Raw genomic sequence first — 24,757 nt, 5'->3', positions numbered from 1 at the left:
AAAAAAAAAAAAAAAAAAAAAAATTTTACCGATACCGATATTTTCCGATATCACATTTTACTGCCGATATCGGCCGATAATATCGGTCGGCCGATAATATCGGACATCCCTAATTATTACCCGATCCGTTTAGACGTCTCAGAGCAAGCCTTGCATATTTGAGAGGGAAACGCTTTGATGATCACAGACCCACGCCGATCAAGACAGACAGGACGACGCCTGATCCTCCTCCTCCTCCCATCCTGAGCAATCTGATAAGTATGTCTTTAGTTGACGGGGGAGAGAGAGAGGGCACACATTCTGCTACCGAGCCAAAACGTCTGGGGAGGACGACAAGCCGGAGGAAATTACACAGGAAATTAATATGATCGCAGGGGGGGGGGGGGGGGGGGGGAGACTGTAAAGGAGGTAAACAAACATCAACCGTGGTGCTCCTGTTGTCCCACTTGAGCAGAAACAACCATTCAAAATGTAGGCCGGTAGGGTTATAGTAGATGGGGAATAGGAGACAGTAGGGCAGACTTGGGCACATTACAGCGATTACTGCCTTTTTACTGTTTGTTTGATTGTTGTTTGTTGTTGTTCTCATTAAGGCTGAGCCCGAATGTTCGAACGTTTGAACGTTCGTTCGTTATGTTAACATTCGAATTCTAAATCAAAATTCGAATTTTTAATTTTTAATAATATTTTTTTTTTTTTTTTTTTTATGTTTCTTTTATGCGTCTATTCATTCTGTTTGAACCAATGTGGCTTTTCTTCACAGTTGCAGATAAAGATTAGGCTACACTAATATTATAGTATTAAAAAAAACTTTATATTCATTAAAGAAAGTTGATTTAATAAAAAAAAGAGACTCATTTAATCAGATGAATCACTTTATTCAAATTGAGGATTTAGTTTGAGGATATTTAAAAAAAAATAAAAAATGTAAAACTTTGAATATTATTATTATTATTATATATTTTTTTAATTAAAAACGAAGGTTCGAACGTTCGTTCGTAAAACCCTGACGAAGTTCGAATCCCAAAAACAGGCTTCGGGGAAACAGCCTTAGTTCTCATGTAGGCAACTGTTATCATGAGCGTCTGAAGTTACAGTGACAGACCTCAGGAGCTCCTGGGTGGAGCAGCGTCTGGAGTTACAGTGACAGACCTCAGGTCAGCTCCTGGGTGGAGCGTCTGAAGTTACAGTGACAGACCTCAGGAGCTCCTGGGTGGAGCAGCGTCTGGAGTTACAGTGACAGACCTCAGGTCAGCTCCTGGGTGGAGCGTCTGAAGTTACAGTGACAGACCTCAGGAGCTCCTGGGTGGAGCAGCGTCTGGAGTTACAGTGACAGACCTCAGGTCAGCTCCTGGGTGGAGCGTCTGAAGTTACAGTGACAGACCTCAGGAGCTCCTGGGTGGAGCAGCGTCTGAAGTTACAGTGACAGACCTCAGGAGCTCCTGGGTGGAGCAGCGTCTGAAGTTACAGTGACAGACCTCAGGTCAGCTCCTGGGTGGAGCGTCTGAAGTTACAGTGACAGACCTCAGGAGCTCCTGGGTGGAGCAGCGTCTGAAGTTACAGTGACAGACCTCATGGAGCTCCTGGGTGGAGCAGCGTCTGAAGTTACAGTGACAGACCTCAGGAGCTCCTGGGTGGAGCGTCTGAAGTTACAGTGACAGACCTCAGGTCAGCTCCTGGGTGGAGCGTCTGGAGTTACAGTGACAGACCTCAGGAGCTCCTGGGTGGAGCAGCGTCTGAAGTTACAGTGACAGACCTCAGGAGCTCCTGGGTGGAGCGTCTGAAGTTACAGTGACAGACCTCAGGTCAGCTCCTGGGTGGAGCAGCGTCTGAAGTTACAGTGACAGACCTCAGGAGCTCCTGGGTGGAGCGTCTGAAGTTACAGTGACAGACCTCAGGAGCTCCTGGGTGGAGCAGCGTCTGAAGTTACAGTGACAGACCTCAGGAGCTCCTGGGTGGAGCGTCTGAAGTTACAGTGACAGACCTCAGGAGCTCCTGGGTGGAGCAGCGTCTGGAGTTACAGTGACAGACCTCAGGTCAGCTCCTGGGTGGAGCGTCTGGAGTTACAGTGACAGACCTCAGGAGCTCCTGGGTGGAGCAGCGTCTGAAGTTACAGTGACAGACCTCAGGAGCTCCTGGGTGGAGCGTCTGAAGTTACAGTGACAGACCTCAGGTCAGCTCCTGGGTGGAGCGTCTGAAGTTACAGTGACAGACCTCAGGAGCTCCTGGGTGGAGCGTCTGAAGTTACAGTGACAGACCTCAGGAGCTCCTGGGTGGAGCGTCTCTGAAGTTACAGTGACAGACCTCAGGAGCTCCTGGGTGGAGCGTCTGAAGTTACAGTGACAGACCTCAGGTCAGCTCCTGGGTGGAGCGTCTGAAGTTACAGTGACAGACCTCAGGAGCTCCTGGGTGGAGCGTCTGGAGTTACAGTGACAGACCTCAGGAGCTCCTGGGTGGTGGAGCGTCTGGAGTTACAGTGACAGACCTCAGGAGCTCCTGGGTGGAGCAGCGTCTGGAGTTACAGTGACAGACCTCAGGAGCTCCTGGGTGGAGCGTCTGAAGTTACAGTGACAGACCTCAGGAGCTCCTGGGTGGGGGGGGGAAGGCAACTCCAAGAAGAAGTAAGTGCTAGATAGGTGATAATAAAAGTCCACACCTTGGTAGCAGAGTCCAGTTCATTTGCCAACTGGCCATATTATCTGCCTTTCTGAATGTTGTTTGGGGGAAATTCCATACATCCATGGATGGTCATGATCAGAAGATTTTCTCAACGATTGCTCAAAATCATATCCAAAAACGTGCCACACACATGCCCCGTATACCACTGGCAGACTCGGGGGGGGGGGGGGGGGGGGCATCGCCACGGTTGAAAAACGTGCGCTAAAGTGCCCTTTTGAGTGGCGAAAAATTAGAGGGCGTGCCCCATTGGTGCTCTTCCAATGGTCTAAACTTGACCATGTGCCCCACGGTAAAAATAATGTCATGCAAAAGTGCCCTTTTTGGAGTGGCGAAAAACTAGAGGGCGTGCCCATTGGTCTAAACTTGACTGAACTGAACTGAAACTTGACCATGTGCCCCCCACAGTTGAAAATATTGCGCTAAAATGCCCTTTTGAGTGACGAAAATGAGAGAACGTGCCCATTGGTGCCCTTCCAATGGTCTAAACTTGACCATGTGCCCCCCACAGTTGAAAAATATCACGCAAACGTGCCATTTTGAGTGAAAAAACTAGAGGATGTGCCCCTCCAATGGTCTAAACTTGACCATGTGCCCCGACGGTTAAATAATGTCACGAAAAAGTGTACAACTCTGAGCAGCCCCGTCACTACAATATTCCATCCATTTAAGTTTTCAGTTTTAGACACATCCCCTCTTGAATGTTCAGATGCCAGAGGGCTTAATGCAGTCCGAGCTGTAACCCTGCATCCTACTGCTGTGTGTGAGGTAGGTAATACATCAAGCTTTCTTTGGAGTTGCAAAGATTGAGTTTGTTTGACCAATTATGCATTACTAAATTGATTTGTTGATGGTCCGGGTTTCTTGATGCAAGTCGAACATTTGCCCAGGCTTCTTGCCAGTCAACATCTATCTCCAGGTCTGGTATATCCCTCCTCCAGACTGAGTCTAGGTGGAGGATTTCATACGAGGATGTTAGTAATTGATGATAAAAATCTGAAACAAAACTTCTCGATGTCTCTCTTTCATAGAAGAATTTGTGGTATCTGTGGTGTACAATTGGTATCCTTAATGGAACACCGTGAGCCTTCAAACATGCCAATAACTGTGCATAAAAATAATATGTGGAACTGGTGAGATAATTTTTTTTGCGTATTTCATCATAACTACAAAAACCCCATTTGTTGAAAACATCTCCTAATGTTTCCCAAATATTTATATTCCTCACTGATATCTTTACATTGAGAAATGTACCACATAATCTACTTTTCAAACACCATGATAAATCTAAGTTTCAAACACTGTGATAAATCCACTTATTTTTTGCAGCTTCATTTTTTGGCCATACAAGACCGACAGAGGCGAGGGAGAACGGGAGAGGATGTGGGGAGGACAGGTGACAAGTGAGCCCGGGAGCGGGAGGCGAACCCAGGACGGCCGCGTAGGTGTGCGAGGCACTATGCCATGCGCCACGAGGGCGCCCATAAATCCACTTTTCAAACACCAATGAGGTGAAAATAAACATTTGAAAGGTGTATTGTTCCCCGTGTGTTTTTATCATAGAGGTGTGGTTATACTATTAATCTGGATTGTCCATGTTATTCTAATGTTAATCTTAACACATTCCTGGCCAACCACGTATAAATACGTGTTGCCACTCGGTTTTGCTTTTATTCCATTTTAATATCCTACTCCATGTCACAGAGCTGTATTTTGGCTGGAAACGGCATATCGCGGGACTCCGAAAGTGCAGTACCGGCCAGATCCTGGTATTGGCGCTGTCTCGATAATGCAGTTTCCCCTGTTGCAGACCGGGTGTAACTTTTTTTTCATTCCGGGTTAGCTTTTCTGTTAGCCTGAAGCTATGGCTTCACCAGATCGCCTGGAATACTTTTTGCGACGCCGAATTCAGTATGCAGTAAAGGAATATAGCATCAGCCAATGGACATATCGATCTACCAGATGGCGATCAAATAACTGGGAAATTCTTTTTGGAATCCAACCGGCCATGATCGGGCCTTGTTCTCATAGCCATCCACCCGGTCAGCGTATGATGTTGCAATAACGAATGCCGTTATTGGTAATCAATAATCAGAAACGACTTCCCCCGCCCCCCCCCCCCCCCTTTCATGCATTCATGGTGGACCATGATACCGATCATATGCATTTTGATTTTTAACTCTAGCTTGTGTAGGGCCGAAACGCCAATCGATTTAACGTTATTAGCTTAGCACCCTATAACTAGCTTTGCAGGAATTACCCCAGAACATTGCGATATATGTAGTTCATATTCACGACGCTATAAAATGGGAACGTATTGATGAAAAAATTATTTCTTTATGGCATATTGAAGCGAAGGTTTATACTGTCAATTGACAATGACAATGGACACATAGCAATAATATAAAATATAGATTTAGCTCTACAAACAACCTCACGCACAGTGAAAACTTGTAATGAAAAGCTGGCCTCATAGAGTGGGATTAGACGGGCCCCAATGGCCCTGAATGTGTTAATCAAGGATGAAGACTATTTCACCATAAATGACGCATCATATCTTTTTGCTCACTGATGGGGTCCCATGTTGTGCAGTAGGTGCCCTTTTTTTCTTTTCGCCCCTGCCCTTCAAACAGCATGAGTCCGCCACTGCCGTATACAGTACAGTGATTGCATGCATTACTGTATACAATATAGCATTCTGGTTCAGAACAAATTGAAGTACGCTGATCAGACAATAGAAGAAACAAGAGACATCACGCGTGGCTTGAGTTACTGCGACGACATGGTACACAGTTAGATTCTACAATGTGTTGTGGCCCATTTGATTGAATCTATAGTGTTGTGATAAAGTTGGAACATAGTGAACGTGTTGGAACATAGTGAACGTGTTGGAACATAGTGAACATAGTGAACATAGTGAACGTGTTGGAACATAGTGAACATGTTGGAACATAGTGAACGTGTTGGAACATAGTGAACATGTTGGAACATAGTGAACGTGTTGGAACATAGTGAACATGTTGGAACATAGTGAACGTGTTGAAACATAGTGAACATGTTGGAACATAGTGAACGTGTTGGAACATAGTGAACATAGTGAACATAGTGAACATGTTGGAACATAGTGAACATGTTGGAACATAGTGAACGTGTTGGAACATAGTGAACGTGTTGGAACATAGTGAACATGTTGGAACATAGTGAACGTGTTGGAACATAGTGAACATGTTGGAATATAGTGAACATGTTGGAACATAGTGAACATGTTGGAACATAGTGAACATGTTGGAACATAGTGAACATGTTGGATCATAGTGAACGTGTTGGAACATAGTGAACATGTTGGAACATAGTGAACATAGTGAACATGTTGGAACATAGTGAACATGTTGGATCATAGTGAACGTGTTGGAACATAGTGAACATGTTGGAACATAGTGAACATGTTGGAACATAGTGAACGTGTTGGAACATAGTGAACATGTTGGAACATAGTGAACATGTTGGAACATAGTGAACGTGTTGGAACATAGTGAACATGTTGGAACATAGTGAACATGTTGGAACATAGTGAACATGTTGGAACATAGTGAACATGTTGGAACATAGTGAACGTGTTGGAACATAGTGAACATGTTGGAACATAGTGAACGTGTTGGAACATAGTGAACGTGTTGGAACATAGTGAACGTGTTGGAACATAGTGTTGGAACATAGTGAACATGTTGGAACATAGTGAACATGTTGGAACATAGTGAACATGAACATAGTGAACGTGTTGGAACATAGTGAACATAGTGAACGTGTTGGAACATAGTGAACGTGTTGGAACATAGTGAACGTGTTGGAACATAGTGAACATGTTGGAACATAGTGAAGTGAACATGTTGGAACATAGTGAACATGTTGGAACATAGTGAACATGTTGGAACATAGTGAACATGTTGGAACATAGTGAACGTGTTGGAACATAGTGAACATGTTGGAACATAGTGAACATGTTGGAACATAGTGAACGTGTTGGAACATAGTGAACATGTTGGAACATAGTGAACGTGTTGGAACATAGTGAACGTGTTGGAACATAGTGAACAAGTTGGAACATAGTGAACATGTTGGAACATAGTGAACGTGTTGGAACATAGTGAACATGGTGGAACATAGTGAACGTGTTGGAACATAGTGAACATGTTGGAACATAGTGAACATGTTGGAACATAGTGAACGTGTTGGAACATAGTGAACGTGTTGGAACATAGTGAACATGTTGGAACATAGTGAACATGAACATAGTGAACGTGTTGGAACATAGTGAACATGTTGGAACATAGTGAACATAGTGAACGTGTTGGAACATAGTGAACGTGTTGGAACATAGTGAACATGTTGGAACATAGTGAACATGAACATAGTGAACGTGTTGGAACATAGTGAACATAGTGAACGTGTTGGAACATAGTGAACGTGTTGGAACATAGTGAACATGTTGGAACATAGTGAACGTGTTGGAACATAGTGAACATGTTGGAACATAGTGAACATGTTGGAACATAGTGAACGTGTTGGAACATAGTGAACATGAACATAGTGAACGTGTTGGAACATAGTGAACATGTTGGAACATAGTGAACATGTTGGAACATAGTGAACGTGTTGGAACATAGTGAACATGTTGGAACATAGTGAACGTGTTGGAACATAGTGAACATGTTGGAACATAGTGAACATGTTGGAACATAGTGAACATGTTGGAACATAGTGAACATGTTGGAACATAGTGAACGTGTTGGAACATAGTGAACGTGTTGGAACATAGTGAACATGTTGGAACATAGTGAACATGTTGGATCATAGTGAACGTGTTGGAACATAGTGAACATGTTGGAACATAGTGAACATGTTGGAACATAGTGAACATGTTGGAACATAGTGAACATAGTGAGCATAGTGAACATGTTGGAACATAGTGAACGTGTTGGAACATAGTGAACATGTTGGAACATAGTGAACATGTTGGAACATAGTGAACATAGTGAACATAGTGAACATGTTGGAACATAGTGAACATGGTGGAACATAGTGAACATGTTGGAACATAGTGAACGTGTTGGAACATAGTGAACATGTTGGAACATAGTGAACATGTTGGAACATAGTGAACATGTTGGAACATAGTGAACGTGTTGGAACATAGTGAACATGTTGGAACATAGTGAACATGTTGGAACATAGTGAACATGTTGGAACATAGTGAATGTGTTGGAACATAGTGAACATGTTGGAACATAGTGAACATGTTGGAACATAGTGAACGTGTTGGAACATAGTGAACGTGTTGGAACATAGTGAACGTGTTGGAACATAGTGAACGTGTTGGAACATAGTGAACATAGTGAACATGTTGGAACATAGTGAACATGTTGGAACAGTGAACATGTTGGAACATAGTGAACGTGTTGGAACATAGTGAACATGTTGGAACATAGTGAACATGTTGGAACATAGTGAACATAGTGAACGTGTTGGAACATAGTGAACATGTTGGAACATAGTGAACATGTTGGAACATAGTGAACGTGTTGGAACATAGTGAACATGTTGGAACATAGTGAACGTGTTGGAACATAGTGAACATAGTGAACGTGTTGGAACATAGTGAACATGTTGGAACATAGTGAACATGTTGGAACATAGTGAACATGTTGGAACATAGTGAACGTGTTGGAACATAGTGAACGTGTTGGAACATAGTGGACATAGTGAACATGTTGGAACATAGTGAACGTGTTGGAACATAGTGAACATGTTGGAACATAGTGAACGTGTTGGAACATAGTGAACATGTTGGAACATAGTGAACATGTTGGAACATAGTGAACATGTTGGAACATAGTGATGTTGGAACATAGTGAACATGTTGGAACATAGTGAACATGTTGGAACATAGTGAACGTGTTGGAACATAGTGAACGTGTTGGAACATAGTGAACGTGTTGGAACATAGTGAACGTGTTGGAACATAGTGAACATGTTGGAACATAGTGAACATGTTGGAACATAGTGAACATGTTGGAACATAGTGAACATGTTGGAACATAGTGAACATGAACATAGTGAACATGTTGGAACATAGTGAACGTGTTGGAACATAGTGAACATGTTGGAACATAGTGAACATGTTGGAACATAGTGAACGTGTTGGAACATAGTGAACATGTTGGAACATAGTGAATGTGTTGGAACATAGTGAACATGGTGGACCATAGTGAACGTGTTGGAACATAGTGAACGTGTTGGAACATAGTGAACGTGTTGGAACATAGTGAACGTGTTGGAACATAGTGAACATAGTGAACATGTTGGAACATAGTGAACGTGTTGGAACATAGTGAACATGTTGGAACATAGTGAACGTGTTGGAACATAGTGAACGTGTTGGAACATAGTGAACATAGTGAACATGTTGGAACATAGTGAACATGTTGGAACATAGTGAACATGTTGGAACATAGTGAACATGTTGGAACATAGTGAACGTGTTGGAACATAGTGAACGTGTTGGAACATAGTGAACATAGTGAACATGTTGGAACATAGTGAACGTGTTGGAACATAGTGAACGTGTTGGAACATAGTGAACATGTTGGAACATAGTGAACGTGTTGGAACATAGTGAACGTGTTGGAACATAGTGAACATGTTGGAACATAGTGAACATGTTGGAACATAGTGAACGTGTTGGAACATAGTGAACATGTTGGAACATAGTGAACGTGTTGGAACATAGTGAACATGTTGGAACATAGTGAACGTGTTGGAACATAGTGAACGTGTTGGAACATAGTGAACGTGTTGGAACATAGTGAACATGTTGGAACATAGTGAACATGTTGGAACATAGTGAACGGAACATAGTGAACATGTTGGAACATAGTGAACATGTTGGAACATAGTGAACATGTTGGAACATAGTGAACGTGTTGGAACATAGTGAACGTGTTGGAACATAGTGAACGTGTTGGAACATAGTGAACATGTTGGAACATAGTGAACATGTTGGAACATAGTGAACGTGTTGGAACATAGTGAACATGTTGGAACATAGTGAACGTGTTGGAACATAGTGAACGTGTTGGAACATAGTGAACATGTTGGAACATAGTGAACATGTTGGAACATAGTGAACATGTTGGAACATAGTGAACGTGTTGGAACATAGTGAACGTGTTGGAACATAGTGAACATGTTGGAACATAGTGAACATGTTGGAACATAGTGAACATGTTGGAACATAGTGAACGTGTTGGAACATAGTGAACATGTTGGAACATAGTGAACGTGTTGGAACATAGTGAACGTGTTGGAACATAGTGAACATGTTGGAACATAGTGAACATGTGGAACATAGTGAACATGTTGGAACATAGTGAACATGTTGGAACATAGTGAACATGTTGGAACATAGTGAACGTGTTGGAACATAGTGAACATGTTGGAACATAGTGAACATGTTGGAACATAGTGAACGTGTTGGAACATAGTGAACATGTTGGAACATAGTGAACATAGTGAACATGTTGGAACATAGTGAACATGTTGGAACATAGTGAACATGTTGGAACATAGTGAACGTGTTGGAACATAGTGAACATGTTGGAACATAGTGAACATGTTGGAACATAGTGAACGTGTTGGAACATAGTGAACATGTTGGAACATAGTGAACATGTTGGAACATAGTGAACGTGTTGGAACATAGTGAACATGTTGGAACATAGTGAACGTGTTGGAACATAGTGAACATGTTGGAACATAGTGAACGTGTTGGAACATAGTGAACGTGTTGGAACATAGTGAACATGTTGGAACATAGTGAACATGTTGAAACATAGTGAACATGGTGGAACATAGTGAACGTGTTGGAACATAGTGAACATGGTGGAACATAGTGAACGTGTTGGAACATAGTGAACATGTTGGAACATAGTGAACGTGTTGGAACATAGTGAACATGTTGGATCATAGTGAACATGTTGGAACATAGTGAACGTGTTGGAACATAGTGAACATGGTGGAACATAGTGAACGTGTTGGAACATAGTGAACATGTTGGAACATAGTGAACGTGTTGGAACATAGTGAACATGTTGGAACATAGTGAATGTGTTGGAACATAGTGAACAAAAAAGTGTTCAGATTTAACCTGTAAAAATGAGACATCCCATATTTTGCTGATATGCCTCGATCTACACAATATGCCAAAGAAAATATGACGAAAGGATGGAATCACTTACTTTCCAATGTTATCTGGAAGGACCTGCAATGAAATGTCATTGATGGAAAGGCATGTTAAATTCCGTAGCTCTGGGAAGCTCTCAGGCAATCTGGAAAAACAAGAAGAGACAGCTAAATCAGATAAGAGTTTCCTTTTAGATTAATTGCTAGGGAAATGTCATCTACCTGCAGAAATCACCTCACATGGGCTGCCTGCTACTGTATAGAATACTATAGCTACGTTTAAAGGATGATAGGAACATTTTCAAATGTATGTGATAAAATGTTAGTTTTAATTTCTGTGAAAAACAAACAAATAAACTGATATTGATAACTGTACCAAGTAGGGCTGACCTTTGATTTTTTTTGGAATTCGAAGCCGAGATTCGATTTTAATTCGAAGCTTCAAAGAAATAAAAAATAAAAAATAATATATATATATATATTATTATAATTAATTATTATAATTTTTTTTTATGTTGTGGGACTTGTACAGCACTGTGTTCAACTTGGTCAGTGCTGTAAAGTTTAAACCCTTTTAAATCTTAGACAAACTAAACACTTTGCTTCCATGAAATATTGTAAGCAGTCATTTGAGGCTTTATAAAAGCAGCACAATGAACACAAATCTGTCAGTGCCGAGTCCGACCTCATCTTAAATAACAAACAGCATTGCTTGTTGTAGTTAACAGAGAGAGGCAGTGTTGATTTTGCACAAAAAAAATTATATATAAAAAAAGAAATCATATATATATATTTTTTTTACATAATCGATTTTTTTTTCATATTCGAAGCCCATGCCCATCGAACGAAGCTTCGAAGCTTCGAAGTATTTAAGACAGCCCTAGTACCAAGTACAGAAAATGTACCCGTATACTCAGAACATTGAGCAGCAGTGGGGGAGGGTTAATTAGCACACAGGTGCAGCTGGTCTGAGATTAATCTCCCTAATCTATTTCACACTGACCCCGGGTCTGCAGCTCGCGTTCCACACACAGGCGAGAGAGAGTGTGAGAGCTCCTGTGCTATGTGCTATTATGGACTAACGATTTTATGTTGACGTTTTGGATTCAGTTGAAGATATTCCAGTGCATTGAAACCTGTGTGTGCAAGAGGAATTCAGCGTCACAACTGTCTCCGAGTGTATACCGTGTTGGCTCCAAGCCAAGGGGAGGAGCGCCCACGTTGCAATAATTACATTACTGTCATCATCTTTACATCATGTTGTTTTAGAAATAGTTTGAATTTATCCCAACAATGGACCCCTCCTCTCCTCTGTCACATTTGGTTGCCAGCACTGTGGTCCCCTGTGCAGACCGAAACCTACAATCAGCCGAGCTCGTCTCACAAGTTTAACTTGTTCAGTTCTTACTTAGCTCTCTGGTTGCTTTGGAAGAATGCCATTTGTGTTCACAAATACTGACTGGACTATCCTACAATAAAGGAATAGCATGCATTAGTGGTAGTGATGCACGATATATCGGCCGCCGATATAATATCGGCCGATATGGCAGTTTTTTTACACATCGGTATCGGTCCGATATCAAGATAGGGCCGATATTAAAAAAAATAAAAAAATAAAAAATAAAATTTAATAATTTTTTTTTTTAATCTTTTTTTTCTTCTTTTTACATGTTTTGGCCTTAAATAGTTTCAAAATATCAGTCATTTCTGAAAATAAGTTACATAAGTAAAAAAAATTATGCGTTTTGGAAAATAGCTCTTTATTTGATTATCATAAAAAAGTGTTTTCTATACAGAGATATCGACATCGGTAAATATCGGTATCGGCCAGAACAGCAATATTAATATCGGTTATCGGTATCGGCCACAATTTTCACATCGGTGCATCACTAATTAGTGGTAGATTCTGCAATTCATCAAACAGTGACCTCTAGGCAAAGGCACTCTGCTTGGTATTGCATTTTGTTTACATTTTTTGTTTTGGTCTGATGTGTGAGTTGGAGTTGAGGGAGGATAGGGAAGGAGTTGCTATTACATCTGGCTCTGCCAAGAGAGGTCTGGAGAAAATCACACTATAAGTCAAGAAATGCCCAGTCTGACTTTTTGTCAATAACAAAAGGTGTGCCACAAGGTTACATTTTGGGGCCCATCCCCTTCACTATTTATATCAATGATATTGTCTGTTTGAATGGTTTGTCAAGCTCATCTTCATGCTGACAACACCATTGTGTATCGTGTTGCTGACTCTGTACAACTGGCCATTGAGGACTTGCAATCTTCATTTAATGCCGTTCAGCAAGTGATTGTTAATCTTAAAATTAAAGAAAAAAAATTGTTCATGCCGTTTACTAGCAAGAACTATATTGCATTTAGTGGTTTGCATGTATCCATTGTGAGTGGTTCTAGCATTGAAAGAGTCACTGAGTATAAACATTTTGGCATCTGGCTCGATGAGACATTTACATTTAAATGCCATTATAGAAAACCTTGCCAGCTAGCTGTGACAGAAAATTGCCTTCTTGTATATAGAAACGGAACACACTTTTCTTTGAATAGTAGGAAAAGGATAGTTGACACAGTTTTCTTATCAGTTTTAGACTATGGTGGTGTAATTTATAGGCATGCTTCTGCTTTCACTCTTAAAGTACTTAACTCGATCCATCACTCTGCCCTCAAGATTGATTACAGGTGACCGGTACAGTATGATACTCACTATTGTCTCCTGTATGATATGGTTGGTTGATCTTCTCTTGCAGAGAGGTGCAATAATCATTGGTACAGTATTTGTTTATATACAAATTACATCACAATGTTGCTAGATTAGAACTTAGTTTGGACCCCATCTGCCTCGCTGTGAAATTACTGTGAATGTGTTTACGGTAGGGGTGGGAATCGCCAGAGACCTCACGATACGATACTATCGCGATACTTGCGTCACGATACGCTGAGTATTGCAAAAAAAAAATAAAAATACCTTTTTTCAACTGCAAAGTAAAACTTTGTCAACATGTTTTATCTAATAAAATAAAGTTCAGTCTGTTCATCTCACTTCAATCATTTTTATTGCAGAACATGGTATTTTCTCAAGCAGACGAATGTAAACACTGTAATCTGTGTTGCATGTACCTGACAAACTGAACTGTTTGTATTACAGTCATATTCCAACTTAACTGAATGCACACACGTGTGTGTGTGTGTGTGTGTGTGTGTGTGTGTGTGTGTGTGTGTGTGTGTGTGTGTGTGTGTGTGGACTACTGTACTATTACAGGTATTGAAATGAACAATGCAACTTCCTTGTACAAAAAGAAAAAGAAAATCTTTTTATGAATAATTAAATATCGATACTTGGCGTCCCTGTATCGATACAGTATCGCCACGCAAAGTATCGCGATACTACTATGTATCAATTTTTTCCCCCACCCCTAATTCACATGTTACATAATGCTCAGGAGGGATTCCCTTCCACCCGGTTCCCACTCTGAGCTTTATGTGGGAACAGGGAGGAAACTAGATTTAGACTAGTTTCTTTTAATTACAGCTCAATGAAATGATACCTATTGCAATCTGTATCTCTATTTTTTTTTTATTTATTTTTTTTTTTTATCTACATCATTTTCTTCCCTGCCTGGCTACACCACACCCAGGAGTGAAAAGCATTTACAAACTGGACATTAGGTAAGCAGTGGCTCTTGGCTCCAAAAAGCACAGCCACTTGATTAATCAAAGCAAATGCAATCCATCGCGACACAGTGTAGAGGGATCAGCAATTCTGAACAGCTTGTTTTTAGGCTTATAGCATATAGGCAAATAGTATTTGCACTGCAATATATTGCACAGGAATCATTTTTTCAAATTGTTTTTATATGATCTGTTTTTATACTATTATCCCCTTAACACTTTCGGGGCCATTCACGTATATATACGTTATTGGGCGCCAACGGTTAACGGCTCGTGGATCGTTTTCCCTTTTTTTCGATTTTAATATCCTATTCAATGTCAGAGACCTGTATGTTGCCGTTAAAAGGCATACTGGGACTCCGAAGGTGCACTACCGGCCAGATCCTGCTAGTAGGCAGTATCGAGAGTGCAGTAAACCCTGTTCCAGACCGGGTGTAACACTCAATGTCTCCGGACAGACTTTTCTAGTAATGGGAAACCTAGGGCTTCACTCGATCACATTGAATAGTTTTTGGGACCCCCAATCCATATGTTGTGGTGGGATATGTCGTGGACCAGATGGGCATAGGATGGACCAGATGGCGATCAAATAATTGGAATATTATTTTTGGAATACCACCGACCACAGGTAAGGACAATCTGACGTCAATTTCAGCTTGATCGTGCAAGGTTATCATACCCATCCCCCTGATCGGTGTGTGTTGTGGTAATAACGAATGCCGTTATTGGCAATCAATTAATCAGAAACGACCCCCCCCCCCCCTTTCATGCATTCATGATGAAACATAATACCCATCATATGCATTTGATTTGAAAATAATAGCGTGTCCATGGACGAAACGCCAATGGATTTAGTAGAATTCACGTTGCGCCCTATAGCCAGCCTCCCAGGAATTAGCCAGGATCATTCCGAAATTATACTCATACATTATTCACCACGGAATAACGCGTGAACGTATTCAGGAAAAAATCTTGAACGGAATAGATAGTTACTGTCAAATGACCATGGTATTGTATCCATAGCTATAATATAAAATATAGATTTAGCTCTACAAACAATGTGACGCATAGTGAAACTATGTAATGAAAACCTGGCCGTGCTATAGCTAGATGGGGAAATCGAATGGCCCCCGAATGTGTTTACTACTGTGCGTATTGTTGCATGTCTCATTGTTATTATTGTGTGCTTCACTACCCGTCTGCACCTTAAATTTAGTTTTGTACCTGTACAATGACAATAAAGATCATGCATTCATTCATTCATTCATTCATTCATTCATTCATTCATTCATTCATTGTTAATCTGAAGACTTCAAACCATGGACAAAGGGCAAGGAATACATGTCAACATAACGTGAGAAAATGAACATAATCCAATGGGAGAGGGTACCTCGTTAATGGGTTTCCACTGAAGTCTGCGATTTGGAGGGATTTGCAGTAGGAGATGCTCTCTGGAATTTCCATTATATCTGAATGAGAGAGAGAGGAGAGGACTGTGTTAACACAGCTTTCACGTCATCATTCAAACCCCCGTCTTAACAGTGCGTCCTGAAGATCCGTCAAGATTTGGCAACACTTCAGAAAAGTGACTTTACGTGAAGTCATTTAGCCGACGCTTTTATCCAAAGAGACCTACAAGTTCTGTACAACAGGTCAGCAGGAAGGGTACAACTCTTTCAGTTGAGTGACAATGTTCGTCAAACAGTTTTGAAACTTGAGTGCTACAGTCTTGAGTGCATTATAGTAGTATAGACAGATTAGCATATTAATAATATAGGCAAGGAATATTACGGTACTTAGTAGCAAAGTGCATGATAGTAGTAGAGATTAATATCCCACAGCAGTAGGGCTCGGGGGATAATATGTAGAAAAAGAAAACAATATTCAATCGTTTCAATTTCAATCGGATTCTTAAAATCCAAACACCAATCTTTTAATCTATGCCTTTTTTCAGTAGATGTGTGATGATTTCTGCAAAACATTATTTCTAGCCTGCCATGATCCTGCACACGTCTGTAGTTAGTCTCGTGCCCAGTTTCTGCTGAACTACTATGGAAACTGGGTTCATATAATATAAATATAATATATATTTCAGTTAGTTAGATAGTAAATTATATTGACCTATTTTTACTACCTGTACCCCCCCCCCCCCCCCCCCCCTTCCCCCATGCTGCTATGATGCCTGAATTTCCCCAAGGGGATCAATAAAGGAATATCTTATCTTATTCACCAAATTACACCTTTTGACAACAATGGCAGATGCTGGCCCCCTGAAACCACCGCCATCAAGCCCAATTGAAATCGATATATTGATATCGAAATCAAGTCGAAATCAAAGTGAATCTGGACCTTGTGAATCAAAATGAAATCCGGTGGTGATCAGTGCCGATACTCAGACCTACAGGGCAGGGAAATCGCATTAACGCATCACATTCAAATAGATTCAAACTAAAAGACTATATGATCACATGCTATATTAACATACTTCCAAACAATTGTATGAAAGTCAGAACGGTGTATGCCTAAACAATAAAGACAAAATCAAGAAATTATGTAAAGATAAAGAATCTAAATTCCTTGGCCAATCCAATGCTTTTGTTTACAATCCAAAAGGATGGTTGTAGTACCAATGTTTCTCTTGGGATTAAAATCAAGATTTGAGCAAGTTTGTGAGGTGTGCCCAATATCTTCCACAAAGTGAGTGAGGAGGAGTGCAGCAAAGTCATACATTTATATCAAATGCGTTATTCTCACACTGTATAAAACAATTATTAAGTGGTCATAATTAGTTAAATAGTTCAGCTTTTACTCAATAATGCTTTGAAATGGAAGATCTTTCAAGTTGTCAAGATGACATGCTGGCCACTCTGCTCCACTGTCTGAGGCTGAGAGATATGAAACGCTATTTGCTCATCATCCAAAAACCTTTTTTTTATAAATTCTTTTACTTAAATTTTTATTAACATTTATAGACAAACAACACTTAGACAATACTTACAATGACATCCATAACACAACAATGCACTAACATGGGCCCCTTGAATATGGCTGCGTTCAGCCTCCCAGACCCCCATAAGAGGGACCCCCCCCCCTCCCGCCATCCACCCCCAGAAACTGGGCTCCCCCACATCCCAGGTCCGTCCCACGCGGGGCCGAGCACTCAGCGACACGGGTCCCTTGAATTTAATTGGGCCAGGTTCAGTACAGGAGAGAGGGAAGGTACTCCCCCCCCCCCCACCGAGCCAAGCCCGCTACCTCCCATGTCACCAAGCACCCCATCCCATGCACAACGACCCCACAACATACAAGACCCCACTCTCCCAGGCCAAACCGCGGAAACGAAGCCCCCCCCCCCCCCCATGAGATACCCCCAATGGAGATTCTCCAAGCCTCTCTTCATGTCCAACATATTTGAATTATTGTCCTTCACAAATGTCCATGTGCACATTTAAAGCAACTGCTAACATAACTCAGATTCTAACATAACTCAAAGTAAAAAGACAACATTTGGCGCTCCCATGGTGTTAGAGGATCGTATCCCTCTGTTCCCCGTTGGAAGGGTGAGGAGTAATGGCTCTCCGAGTGAGAGGGCCCCCCCTAGTGGTGAAATGTGCACTATATAAGTCCAACATTCGTTCTGTGGACGGCCTCAGAGCTCCCGGTCAATGTTCTGAATTTGTCTTTCATACACCTGTTCATTTGTATTGTGTGTCACATGTAATCCTGTAGTTCCTTCATACCAGTCCATCGTGCATTATTCCCCAATATGTTTCCTAATCAGCGTCTCCCTTTTTTTAAATACATTTCAAATTGCTTGTCTATAACGTGTGTATTGTAAATCATAGTGTTAATTATTCTAAATTCTGGTGTTCTATACTACTTGGGGTAACTGTTCAATTATCTTTCCTCTGTTGTATCTATTCTCATCCCCAGGTCCCCTGTGTGTATGTTTGTATTGGGTGTTTTTCCACGTTGATTTTGTCTTGTATCTTTCCTTGGATCACCATGTCCCTTCATGCCCCTTTCTCGTGTCCCTTTGTCGTTCTTCATAGTTGATCTGCTTTGAATCGGTTCAGGTCCCCTCTTTTCCTCCTCCCGTCCTCCTCTCCTCGTCCTCGTCTCTCGGTTCTGGTCCACCTGCGCGCCCTCTCCATCCTCTGCGTCAGCGTAGGCCTCTCTCCTTCCCCTCCCGGCACCTTCCATCCTCTCCATGCCGTGTCCCTTCGCCGCCTCCTGCACGTTGTCGGGACCTGGTTCCTTTCTTTTTCTGAGTTTTCTTTATTTCTACATAGCTCCGACGCTTCATGGCCACCGCCGTTGGATTGTTCAGTGTTACATTGTATCCCCCGCATTGCTCCTAATCCAATCTGTGTGGTGGCCTGGTTAGCCTCTATGTTAGCTTGTAAGCTAGTTCGTACGTTAGCCTGTAGCTTCTCTGCACTCTGACATTCAGCGTCCCGCTAGCTTGTTCTACCTGTTGCATCATTGCCTCGTGTTGTCTTTTCCATCTGTGTATTTACTTCATCTGGGGTTGCTTTTCTTTCATTTGTCCTCGTGTTCATTCTTCCTTCTTTCTTTTGTCCTTGAATCTTCACTTTTTATTTCGTTTTAAATTGTTTTACTTCCTTTTTTTGATATTAATTGACCGGGAGCTCTTTCATGTGGCTGCTCACCAGAACATCGCAAACCGGAAGTCCCAAACACCTTTTTGATGAGTCATGTGAAGGTGTGTGGGGTGGGGTCCTTCACAGACTGGCAGAAGTGTTGTGACTATAGGGTCCAATGGTCCATGAAACCGATTCAAAACTCTGTGTACCATTTTTTTTTTTTTTTTTTTTTTTCAAACGGTAGGACATGGAGGTCGGGTGAAAATCTGAACTTGGCTTGTAATTCCTGAAGCGACGTTGTCACACGGAGTACAGCCAGAGAGGAGACTTACAGCAGAAAGAAACAACACAACATTATGGCTCCGGGGGCTGACGAGGAGGCATGTCTGTAGACGACGTGTCTATCTGAACATCTAAATTGCATAATTAGTATTCTGGGGTTTGGGCTTTTCTACTATGAGGAGCTGTCTGCTATTTTGTTGAGAGAAACCACACCACTGCGTGTTACAAAAACATATATTAGGTGTGTACTGTAAAGTTCGAGGGGCGGAGGGGGGGGGGGGGGGGGGGGGGTTGAATACTGCTGAGTGTGCTTCCTTCCTATGTGTCTCGTGCTTTAAATAAAACAGCCTGAATTCCAAGGGCTTCTTTGTTCGTAAGTTGTCTGAATCGGGGCTTCCCCCTCTGGGTCGATTCTTCCACTAATTGGTCACCAGGGTCTTAGGCATCTGAGACAATTAGTCATTGATTCTTTTTATATTTCTGGACACCATAGTAATATTCACTAAATGTGCTTTGGTCAACATTACACGGCATTACCGTCATTTGCAAAAGGAAGGAAGCCTACATGTTTTTTTTATAATCACTTAATTTATTAAAATAAAAAAGGCCAGTGATTTCCTAAGTGATTTCCTAAGTGGAGGTTCCAGTGTGTCCCCAGCTAAATAAGAACCTTTTATTTTTAAGGGTGTGTACAGACTTCCATTTGAAATCAAAAATAGAAAATGATGATGAGTGTTCGATCTCAATGAATGGAAACTAGATGGAGAGGGCAGACGATTTCTGAGTCACATCGTGTGTTTGTGAGTAAGAAAGAATGTGTTCCAACTTTAGAATGTAAACAGAAACTGACTAAGTGCTAAGTTACCGATTTAATAACAATAGAGTCCAACCATCTGTTGGAAGTGGAAGTGTTATAATCTGAGGGGAGAACACAATTTAAAAGTTCTAAATGTACGCACTACCATGAGAAGACACTGCATCTCGATATGTGGAGTGAAACTGTGGAACAGTCTAAATGTGGTGCTAAAGCAATGTCCAAACATGAGATAATTCAAACTGATGTATAAGGAAATTATGTTCACGAGGTACAGGGATGAGGAAGGGACTTGATATTCACGGGTGTTTACATTTTTATTTTGTTTTCTATTTTATTTCTTTCATGTTTTACATATATAGTTTTAGTTTTTTGTTTTGCATATATATTTTTTCTCTTTTCTTTTTTATGTTTTAAAATAGTACACTCATTTGAGTAGTGTAAAAGGGGTAGGATTAAATAAGTGTATACTTCTTCCTACTCCTTTTCGAACATGTAAATTGAGTTATGTTTTGCTTTTGTTTAGTTATTTATTTTGTTTGTATTCATTTACATGTTCGAAATAAAGATTTCAAATCAAATCAAAAATCAAATCAAAGTGAGACATCTAAATAAATGTTTGCCTAAAGATCAAAAAGGTAAAATGTTATCATGGATTTGGTGAATTGCTAGGGCACTTTCACACCTGCCTTGATTAGTTTGGTTGAATCTAACCCTGGTTTGTTTACCCTCTTGGTATGGTTTGTATGGGCAGGTGTGAACACAGCACTCTGGTGCAGCACCAGAACAACTAGACAGAGACCTTGGTGAGGAGCTCCTAACCTAAACAACCAGACCGAGACCTTGTTGAAGAGCTCATAACGAAAACAACCCGACTGAGACCTTGTTGAAGAGGCGGTCTGGGGGTTGGTTTGAAGTGTGAAAGCAACCCGCACCAAAAGCAGGCAAAGTTGGAAAAAATCACGCATTTAATGAAGCTGATTGGGCAGTCATTTCCCGTAAATGTGTGATTTTTCATCATCATCATAACGTTATTATTTTCACACCTGTAAGTTCAAAATAGCCAAATAACGTTGCGATACTAAACAAATACCTTGCATGCATAATTCAGGTGACTTACTGACAATGAACTGGAAAATGTGTATTTCATAAACATGCGTGTGCAACAAGCCATGGTGAAGATCACGTGGCTTTCTTTGTCCACGTCGTATATAATCCTCCCGTTTACCAAAAAAGATTTTCATTATGTATAGTGACATGAATGAAATCAGGCTTTGTATGGGGGGGATACGTGTTGCCAGGAAACCCCTTACTTACGCACTTGTTTTTATTTAACCACAATTTTGTTCACTAGAAGTTATGACAATGAGATTTATAGGAACGGCTATTCTGATAATAATAATAATAATAATAATAATACGATTAATCTATTTCTCCCCATTTATTGTTCCCCGCCTACAGACAGCTACCGAGGAAGCGTGGGGGGGGGGGGGGGGGGGGGCACGGGGGAGGCAGGGTGACCTAGAAGTAAAGATGTGGACTGGTAAACGGAAGGTTCGCTGGTTCGATCCCCGACGGGAAGGTGTGCTCCAGTTGTGAGCTGGTGACCGAAGGGCGGCGGCCAGTGTTATATCTACCCTGCCCACATATCTCTACCTGATTGCACTTGAGCAAGGCACTGCATTCTAAAAAAAAAACGTTCCAGGGACCTCGCTGTAGGAATGCATGTGTGAGGGACTATGTGTGTATGTGTAACTAGGGGGGGATGTGCAAAAAGACATACTGTATTTCAATGACCTTGTGTACAATAAAGTAGTTATTCTAATCTGTAGGCCATCAGGCTGCTAAACGAACAATAAACAATATGCAACAACCATCAAATGCACACAGCACAAACAACACACTGCAGCACCCACTCTCCACACTTTAGATCACACAAACACACTTTATATTTATTGATAAAGGATTTGCACTACAACTCGTACACCTACTGTAAATTGTACCTAAATTGCACCTCATCCCATTTCTGCCTTGCACTATATAGTATTGTATATTAGTACACTGCATAGTATTGTGTATTGTATATTATATGGTAACTCAGTTACGTCTATTCTGCATCGAACATTGTACATATGTCTATACTGAACACTGTGACCTCATTTTCTTACCTCATTTTTTTTTTTTACTTCTAATTTACATACTATACTATGTTATTTTATTTCATACTTATCTTATCTTGTCTTGCACAGGAGCGTAACAGTAAGAAGCATTTTGTATAAAAGTATTCTGTACTTCTGTATGACAACTATTAAAGAAACTTGAGAAAACTCTGTACTACATATCTAACAACGTGAATCTTATCAGATGGGGGTCCCTGGAACAAACTCCTATCAGATGAGGGTGACTGAAACAAACTCCTATCAGAGGAGGAACACTGGAACAAACTCCTATCAGATGAGGAACAGTGGAACAAACTCCTATCAGATGGGGGTCACTGGAACAAACTCCTATCAGATGGGGGTCACTGGAACAAACTCCTATCAGATGGGGGTCACTGGAACAAACTCCTATCAGATGGGGGTCTGTTTGGACGTACTCGACATGAAAAGGTTTGCGAAACACTGCCTATATATCAGTGACAACTTGACTCAAATAAATGACGGTCATGATCAGACGCCTTCATGAGGAGAAGAAGTGGGTTAAATATCTATTAGAGCCTCGGCTTCTATTGGTTAATACGATTATCATGACTTATTACTGTATAAGTGATACATAGCTCCATGCCATACAACAATATGATAAAGACATCATTCTATAATAGGATTTTAGATAGCATTACTGGGCTCTCGGGTTAAGAAGTTAACTTTGTGTAGCCTGGGTTTTGTGCCCTCGTGAGAGTATTGGGTGGTGTGAGCATTATGTTGGTGTGGTGTGAGCATTATGGGTGGAGAGGTGTGAGCATTATGTTGGTGTGGTGTGAGCATTATGTTGGTGTGGTGTGAGCATTATGGGTGGTGTGGTGTGGTGTGAGCATTATGTTGGTGTGGTGTGAGCATTATGTTGGTGTGGTGTGAGCATTATGGGTGGTGTGGTGTGGTGTGAGCATTATGTTGGTGTGGTGTGAGCATTATGTTGGTGTGGTGTCAGCATTATGGGTGGAGAGGTGTGAGCATTATGGGTGGAGAGGTGTGTGCATTATGGGTGGAGAGGTGTGAGCATTATGGGTGGTGTGGTGTGAGCATTATGTTGGTGTGGTGTGAGCATTATGTTGGTGTGGTGTGAGCATTATGGCTGGTGTGGTGTGAGCATTATGTTGGTGTGGTGTGAGCATTATGTTGGTGTGGTGTGAGCATTATGTGTGGTGTGGTGTGAGCATTATGTTGGTGTGGTGTGAGCATTATGTTGGTGTGGTGTGAGCATTATGTTGGTGTGGTGTGATCATTATGTGTGGTGTGGTGTGGTGTGAGCATTATGTTGGTGTGGTGTGAGCATTATGTTGGTGTGAGCATTATGGGTGGTGTGGTGTGGTGTGAGCATTATGTTGGTGTGATCTATTTGAGTTCTGCAGGTACAATTCTTTGCATTCCCATAATTGAAATTCCAGGAGTAATTCCACAACTTTCAGGGACATTCTCGTCCCCCAAGCCCTCATTCATCTCCTTTACGCCAAGAGCTCTTCATGACATCTTAAATAAAAAAGAAATAAAAAAAAGTCACACCGTTGTCGCCATTCTCACCGTTTCGAGACACGTCGAGCTCCACCAGCTGCATGAAGTTCGCTATTTCTGGCGGGAGCCTCTGGATCTCGTTGTCGCTCAGGCCAAGTTTCCTTAGTTTGACGAGCTGGAAGAACGGCTGCAAGACGAACAGAGAAGGAGGTCACGTTAGGGGTCAGATTCAGGGTAACTAACACGGTTTCTTTCTCACTTTTTTTTTTATTTATTATTAGATTAGATACAAATGATACAGCACAAGTACAGTACAACGAAAAGAAGTGTGGCATCCAACCAGAGTGCAAATGTAGCAGTAAAGTGCAACAGCAATATACAGGTGATTAAACTGGGTACAAAATATACAAGTTAGTACTACTAAGTGTAGTGCTAATCAGATGTATGTACAGAGTTGTAGTATTAATATGTACAGTGATACAGGCGTAAAGACAGTATGGTAGTAGTCATACTGTCCAGCAGCGTAAAAGAGTAGGATATGTACAGATATAGTATAGTATAGATATAGATCTACACATTATGTAAAATAACTGTGCAGACCAAATTAAGTAAGCCTCTTTGCTGAAATGTTATTTTTTTTTAATCACACAAGCCTGTGAAATGTGTTATTATCCCTTTAAAAACTGGACCAAAGAATATATATATATATATATTCAGAACCAATTTGTATAAATGTTTTGGATAAGCTAGTATGCATTAGTTTACCAACCTTTCACAGGCTTATAAAACACTTG

At 41.2% G+C, this 24,757-nt stretch overlaps 1 long non-coding RNA gene across 1 annotated transcript; it reads right to left on the bottom strand.

Annotated features, from left to right (window-relative positions):
• Positions 1-10,970: 10,970 nt before the first annotated feature.
• LOC311234011 lies at positions 10,971-24,152 on the bottom strand. The gene is made up of 3 exons (XR_014620055.1): positions 24,033-24,152; positions 15,983-16,061; positions 10,971-11,060 (listed from the first exon to the last, which is right to left on the bottom strand). It is a non-coding gene; the product is annotated as an uncharacterized lncRNA (long non-coding RNA).
• Between the last annotated feature and the right edge of the window lie 605 nt (positions 24,153-24,757).

This window comes from Notolepis coatsorum, assembly GCF_963971535.1.
Source record: "Notolepis coatsorum genome assembly, chromosome: 9".
NCBI lineage: Eukaryota > Metazoa > Chordata > Actinopteri > Aulopiformes > Paralepididae > Notolepis > Notolepis coatsorum.
The sequence above is the reverse complement of the archived record's forward strand: the minus strand, read 5'-3'. Positions and strand labels throughout refer to the sequence as shown.